Below are 8,120 nucleotides of genomic sequence, written 5' to 3' on the forward strand. Positions count from 1 at the left end.
CATATTTCTAGCGGCACACTTGGTTTGCCAAGTTGATGCCTTGATCATTCCTTCCTTTCCGGAGCACGCATATGCATTGCATATCATGTCTTGCATATCATGACATGTATTGCATCATGTTGCTTGTGCATTGCACCGTGATTGATTGTTGGTCCTTTGCTTGTGTTCTTGCTTTAGGTAGAGCCAGGAGACGAGTACGTGACCAAGGAACCTGTTGAGTACGCTGACGAGGAACAAGCTTTCGACAACTCTGAGAACTTTGTAGGCAAGATGACCATACCCTTGAAATCACTTCTATATTTGCTTGCTAGTTGCTCGCTCTATTGCTATGTCACGCTACCTACCACTTGCTATATCATTCCTCCCATATTGCCATGTCAAGCCTCTAACCCAACTTTCCTAGCAAACCGTTGTTTGGCTATGTTACTGCTTTTGCTCAGCCCCTCTTATAGCGTTGCTAGTTGCAGGTGAAGTTGAAGCTTATTCCATGTTGGAACATGCATATTGTTGGGATATCATTATTATCTCTTATTTACTTTAATGCATCTACATACTTGGTAAAGGGTGGAAGGCTCGGCCTTATGCCTGGTGTTTTGTTCCACTCTTGTCGCCCCAGTTTCCGTCGTACCGGTGTTATGTTCCTTGATTTTGCATTCCTTACGCGGTTGGGTGTTATGCGAACCCCTTGATAGTTTTCTTTGAATAAAACTCCTCTAGCAAGTCCCAACCTTGGTTTTACCATTTGCCACCTAAGCCTTTTCCCTTGGGTTCCGCGGACTCAAGGGTCATCTTTATTTTAAACCCCCGGGCCAGTGCTCCTTTGAGTGTTGGTCCAAAATAGAGCCACTTGCAGCGCCACCTCGGTGAAACTTGAGGGTTGGTTTTAGTTGTACGTAGTGTTCACCCGGTGTGCCCTGAGAACAAGATACGTTTGACTCCTATCGGGATTTGTCTGCACATCGGGAGGCTTTGCTGGTCTTGTTTTACCATTGTCGAAATGTCTTGTAACCAGGATTCCGAGACTGATCGGGTCTTCCCGGGAGAAGGAATATCCTTCGTTGACCGTGAGACCTTGTGATGGGCTAAGCTGGGAAACCCCTGCAGGGTATAAACTTTCGAGAGTCGTGCCCATTGTTATGTGGCAGATGGGAATTTTTTAATCTCCGGTTGTAGAGAACTTGACACTTAACTTAATTAAAATGAATCAACCGCTTGTATAGCTGTGATGGTCTCTTTTCGGCGGAGTCCGGGAAGGGAAGACGGTCTTGTGTTATGCTTGAACGTAGGTAATTTTAGGATCACTTCTTGATCACCCCTAGCTTCTCGACCATTGTGTTGCTTCTCTTCTCGTTCTTATTTGTGTATGTTAGCCACCATATATGCTAGTGCTAGCTGCAGCTCCACCTCACTACCCTTTCCTACCCATAAGCTTGAATAGTCTTGATCTCGTGGGTGTGAGATTGCTGAGTCCTCGTGACTCACGGATACTTCCAAACAGTTGCAGGTGCCGAGGATACCAGTGCATGTGACGATACCGAACTCAAGTGGGAGTTTGACGAGGATTCGGGCCGTTACTATGTTTCATTTCCAGATGATCAGTAGAGGAGCCCAGTTGGGACGATCGGGGATCTAGCATTTGGGGTTGTCTTCTTTTATTTTGGTTCCGTAGTCGGACCTTTGATTGTACTTTGGTTGATGTATGAATTATTTATGTATTGTGTGAAGTGGCGATTGTAAGCCAACTCTTTATCCCTTTCTTATTCAGTACATGGGATGTGTGAAGATTACCCCTGTTGTGTCAAGCCTACCATGCAGCTATGCCTCTAAGTCGTGCCCCGACACATGGGAGATATAGCCGCATTGTGGGTGTTATAGGCGAAGACACAATAGCGGATGCCCACGCTGAGGAGAGTATGACGATTGACTGGTTCGGCTGCGGCGTGAGGCTACCGTCATCGGAAAATAATAGGAGGTGCATGTGGGTAGAGGGATGGCCAGGCCAGCGGAGGGAGTAGGGTGGGCCGGTGAAGCCTGCGCAGCATCACAGCCGGCCACAAGAGGAGGGAGTAGGCGGTCCCGCTAGCGCTGGTTTAGGCGACTGGAGCAGGAAGATCAGAGATTGAAGAAGCATATCGACCCTTTGATGGACATCCAACAATCACTGCTACTAGAATCATTTGTTAACTGATAAAGCCTTGCGTAAACAAGTCAGCCTCGAAATCTATGGCGTGTACAGCCTGTTCGCTATTATTTTTATAATTTACAGTCCATTTGCTAATTCATATGGAAATTATTACAGCCCATTTTCTATTTTTTAATTGCTGCCCATTTTCTGGTCAGTGCGGGAGTTAAAAATTTGAACTAAAAAATACGCGAAATTTTTATAATTTGCATATTTTTGCTAGGGAACAAAATATTCTAAATCCAAAAATTAGTAGCCATACTAAAACAAATTTAAAAATAAAGTAGTAGTATGTCATGTTAAAATCCAATGAAATATAAAATATCAGTGAAGAACAAAAACAAAAAACGAAACTAATTTCCCATTTGCTATATTTTTTTGGAATTTGCAACCCCTTTCATATTACTTTTAAGATTTACTGCCCATACTCTTTGGTCAGGCCGGAATGCATCCCTCCTCGTCTTGAAAGATTTGCAGCCCAGTAAGTCGGAGAAAACAAATAGGCCTAGCTTGGGTATTCTTTGAAAAGAAATAGTGGACTACCTATTTTCCTGAAGAAAAAAATGCTGGGCTGGTCTTGTTGTTAGACGGGCCACAGAGACCGCACAACCCAGTTTATAGCCTGCTCCTCTGAACAAATCCTCAAAAAAAAGTTGTGCAATTCTATCGTTAATTGACTATAAATTGACAATGATGTGGGTCCCAGATATCAGCAGGGTGTATTAGAGTAAAAAACGAGGGGTGCATCTGAGTAGTAAAAGAGGTGCTTGTTTGTGTTTGGGAGTGGACCTGGTGGGTCTGTACTGTCATACTCACAACTATAGTCCTCTCCTGATTCACTATGTTGACAGGGCCAGACAGCGGCGCCACTTTGATCGCACCAAGGTGGAGGACGACGGCGAGGCCTCAGACATGAATGAACAGGAGCCAGGGAATATGCGGCAGTATGGCCGTAGGCGGAGGGGAGTACGAGGGTTCACTAATTCTGGTGCGTGGTAGGCTGTCATTGCCGGAGAAGAATAGGATGTTAGGGGGGAGTAAAGGGTGGCCTGTCCAGCATTTCAGGGTACGACAAGGCAGCGATGCGTGCACGGCAAAGCAACCAGTCATAGAAGGCGGGAACAGGCGCTCCCGTCGACGCAAGTTTGGTTTAGGTGGCTGGACCGGTCAGACTCAAAAACTCATTATGCTAAATTAAAGAATTAGTTTTATATGGCTAAAACTTATGGTAAAATGTTGCAGAGCACCTTTTTCCCCTTGAGGTTTTTTTGAGACAATTTTCTTCTTGAGGTGTGAAGTCGAGCACATTCAAAAGCCCTGGGATAAAGTGGTGTCGCCAATGTGTTGGGCTGGGTTCGGCATTCTTATCAAAAATAATAATGGACAGGAACTATTTACGACATTGACTATGATTTGCATGGGTCCGCTGGTTGCAGGAAGAAAATAGTGGGAGAAAAAAGACTGGTCGCTATCTTTGCCTAAAAATAATATCAATTGAATGTAATGACACTCTCATAGGAAATAATATCCTCATGTTAAAATTTGACTTCTCAAATCGTAAACTTAAAGAACTGGTGCATGAGCATTTACCTTTATTTATTTACTTATTTATGTTTAGGTTACCAAGAGCATGTACCTGGGCCAGATTCATGTGAGAGCCTCCCTTCCAGTTAATTATGGGATCCTCTATTGGGCCTTCATCAGTGGGCTGCATGTTATCGACAAGTGGAAAATGTGTTCCGTGCCAAAAATAGTATGCGCTACGTACGGGGCAATAAAGGATCGGACCATGCAACAACTTCGAAAAACTGTGTTTGTCATTCTAACAACACATTTATTCAACCAACAGACGAAATATACTACTGATTGTACATTGAAAACGGCAGCAGCTGCAGCAACCAGGGGCGGGGTTACAACAGAAGAAGTAATCAGACTAGAAGATGGGTGCCTGACAGGGGAAACTCCATCCAGCAGGTCGAAGTCTGATACTTGCGACCCTCTCTCCTACTTTGGGCTGCAGAGCGTGGCGGCACATATCAGCGTATGGTGCATGGTGTAACACCCACAATGCGGCTATATCTCCCACGTGTCGGGGCACGACTTAGAGGCATAGCCGCATGGTAGTTTTGTCGCAAGAGGGGTAATCTTCACACAATCCCATGTACTGAATAGGAAGGGATAAAGAGTTGGCATACAATAGCCACTTCACACAATACATAAATAATCAATACATCATCCAAAGTACAATCAAAGGCCGGACTACGGAACCAAAATAAAGGAAGACAACCCCAAATGCTAGATCCCTGATCGTCCCAACTGGGCTCCATTACTGATCATCAGGAAATGAAACGTAGTAACAACCCAAATCCTCGTTCAACTCCCACTTGAGTTCGGTAGCATCACCTGCACTTGTATCCTCGGCACCTACAACTGTTTGGAAGTATCCGTGAGTCACGAGGACTCAGCAATCTCACACCTGCGAGATCAAGACTATTTAAGTTTATGGGTAGGAGAAGGTAGTGAGGTGGAGGTGCAGCAAGCACTAAGCATATATGGTGGCCAACATACGCAAAGAAGAGCGAGAAGAGAAGCAACGCATGGTCGAGAAGCTAGAAGTGATCAAAAGTGGTCCTGAATCTACTTACGTTCAAGCATAACACAAGATTGTGTTCTCTACAACCGGATATTAACAAATTCCCATCTGCCACATAATCGCGGGCACGGCTCTCGGAAGTTTATACCCTGCAGGGGTGTCCCAACTTAGCCCATCACAAGCTCTCACGGTCAACGAAGGATATTCCTTCTCCCGGAAAGACCCGACCAGTCTCGGAATCCTGGTTACAAGACATTTCGACAATGGTAAAACAAGACCAGCAAAGCTGCCCGATGTAACGACAAATCCCGATAGGAGTCACACGTATGTCGTTCTCAGGGCACACCGAATGGGCCAGACGTCAGGTTGGCATAGACCCTGGTTGCCCAGGGGGCGCCGGACATCGCTCAGTTTGGACCAACACTCAGAGGAGCACTGGCCCGGGGGTTTAAAATAAAGATGACCCTTGAGTCTGCGGAACCCAAGGGAAAAAGGCTTAGGTGGCAAATGTTAAAACCAAGGTTGCACCTTGCTGGAGGAGTTTTATTCAAAGCGAACTGTCAAGGGGTTCCCATAACACCCTACGGTGTAAGGAACGAAAAAATCAAGGAACATAACACCGGTATGACAGAAACTAGGGAGGCAAGAGTGGATCAAAACACCAGGCATAAAGCCGAGCCTTCCACCCTTTACCAAGTATATAGATGCATTAAATTAAATAAGATATAATAATGATATCCCAACAATATCCATGTTCTGACATGGAACAAACTTCAACTTCACCTGCAACTAGCAACGCTATAAGAGGGGTTGAGCAAAAGCAATAACATAGCCAAACAACGGTTTGCTAGGAAGGAGGGTTAGAGGCTTGACATGGCAATATGGGAGGCATGATATACCAAGTGGTAGCTAGCGCGACATAACAATAGAGCAAACAACTAGCAAGCAAAGACAGAAGTGATTTCGAGGGTATGGTCATCTTACCTTCAAAGTTCTCAGAGTTGTCAAAAGCTTGATCCTCGTTAGCATACTCAACAGGTTCCTCAGTCATGTACTCGTCTCCCGGCTCTACCCAAAGCAAGAACACAAGCAATGGAACAACAATCAATCATGGTGCAATGCACAAGCAACATGATGCAATACATGTCATGATATGCAAGATATGATATGCAATCCATATGCGTGCTCCGGAAGGGAAAGAATGAACAAGGCATCATCTCGGCAACCCAAGTATGCCACTGGAAAGATGAGAAGATTTCGGTTGAAATCGATATGAAGATCACCGGAAACGGATGCACGGTTTGCAAATGGCAAGCAAAACAAGAATGACACAATTCTGCGATTAACAGCACGATCCCATCTAGAATGCAACAAGAAACTAAGCTACTCCACTCCAACAGAGCAACAAAGCATATGGCAGTGAGTTATAAGATATGCTTGAGAAAACATGAACACTGAGCTACGGCTAAATCACATTAGAACAGGTTCAAACAGGCATGGCAAAAGTGCAAAAGATATCAGCTTCACAGACTTAGTGAAAATACTAACATGTCAAAACCAACATCAGGAAGCAAAGTTTAGAGCAAGAAAACAACATGCTATAGGAACATACCATAGTAAACAAAGGGATGGCATGATTCTACTGAATGCATAGAACAAAAGTCCCTTACTGAACATGAGCCAAAATGGCACAGACGATATGATGGCACCCATGTAAACATAGCAAGTTTTATTAACAGTTTCAGACTTAGTGCAAAATAGATCATGGCATAAACAGAATTATGATAGCAACTTTGCGAGGTCATGCCACTCATCACAAAGCGTTACATGACCAAACAAGCATACCAACACTAAGAAGACATGTACATGAAGGTAAACATGGCAAGAGCAAGTTAAAAGGATGCATGGATCACTAGCAACAACCATGGCAATATTGATTAACATGTTAACAATCTGCCAGAAACATTTTGTGGCAAAAGTAGAGCAAGAAATTAACATGCTAGAGCACTCCATAATTGCAACCAGGGGAATGAATGGATAGAGCGTGACCGCATTTTCAATATATCCTTACTGAAGCATCTCAAAATAAGCATGCATCTCACTGTAGCATCAAGTTTACATGGCATCACAATAACAACAGGAAAAGGACTTAGCAAAATCCCAAGTCCCTGAAAACAGCAACATTGTGGAGCCTACTTTGCATGCTTGTGCTAGTCACCACAAAGATCACAAAAATATAACGCTTGCACCTCTGTAAAGATGGCATGGTGTAGTTCAAAACACATGTAGACCTCATGCTCATATAATGCTCACATCAAATGCAACAAAAATGACAAATCACCATGATCTGATAAGTACCAGCAGTTAACATTTTATACCACTCTTGCATCAATGAAAATGGCATCATAATGGAAAGTAACATGCATGTAAGTGCTTCTAACATGAAGAGCTCAACGAGACGAACAATTTGACATATCATAAGCATGATTTGGAGCTACGGTCACCGAGATATGATGCGATGAAGGAGGCATAAAAACATTGCAGGGAAAAGACTTAGACGAAATTGACCTCGCCCAGATCTAGGGTTTCGGTGGCACGCGAACCGAGGCAGGGCCGGATCTTACCGGAGAGGATGCCAGAGTTGGGGGTGACAGCGGAGGAGGCATGCGGAGCTCGCCGGCGTGGTCGAGGAGGTCAGCGGCGAACGGCGGGGAGCGGTGGCGGTGGCCGGCGACGTGGAATGCGGTAGTCGGCGGTGGCTTCGGGCGCGGGCACGCGGCGGCGGGGACGGTGACCGGGCGGGGGCGGGGCGGCGCTTGGGCGGCGGTTGGGCGGCTGCGGGGCGGCAGTGGAGGCGCTGGGCCTGCGGGGGCCCGATCCGGGCCTCGTCAGGCCGGCGGCATGGGGCGGCGGCGGTGGACACGTGGCGGAGCCCGATTGGCTGCGGGGTGGCCGAGGGAGTCCTGGACTACGAGGTCCTCGGGCGTCTGGCCTGTTATCCATGGCCGGACTGATGGGCTATGAAGACATGAAGGTCGAAGACTGTACCCGTGTCTGGATTGGACTCTCCTTGGCGTGGAGGGCAAGCTTGGCAACCGACTATGAAGATTCCTTCTTATGTAACTGACTCTATGTAATCCTAGATTGCCCCCCGATGTCTATATAAACCGGAGGGGTTAGTCCGGAAAGGATATTCATTGCCATAGTCATACAGGCTAGGCTTCTAGGGTTTAGCCATTACGATCTCGTGGTAGATCAACTCTTGTAATACTCATATTCATCAAGATCAATCAAGCAGGAAGTAGAGTATTACCTCCATAGAGAGGGCCCGAACCTGGGTAAACA

The sequence above is a fragment of the Triticum urartu genome, chromosome 3 (genome assembly GCF_003073215.2).
Source record: "Triticum urartu cultivar G1812 chromosome 3, Tu2.1, whole genome shotgun sequence".
NCBI lineage: Eukaryota > Viridiplantae > Streptophyta > Magnoliopsida > Poales > Poaceae > Triticum > Triticum urartu.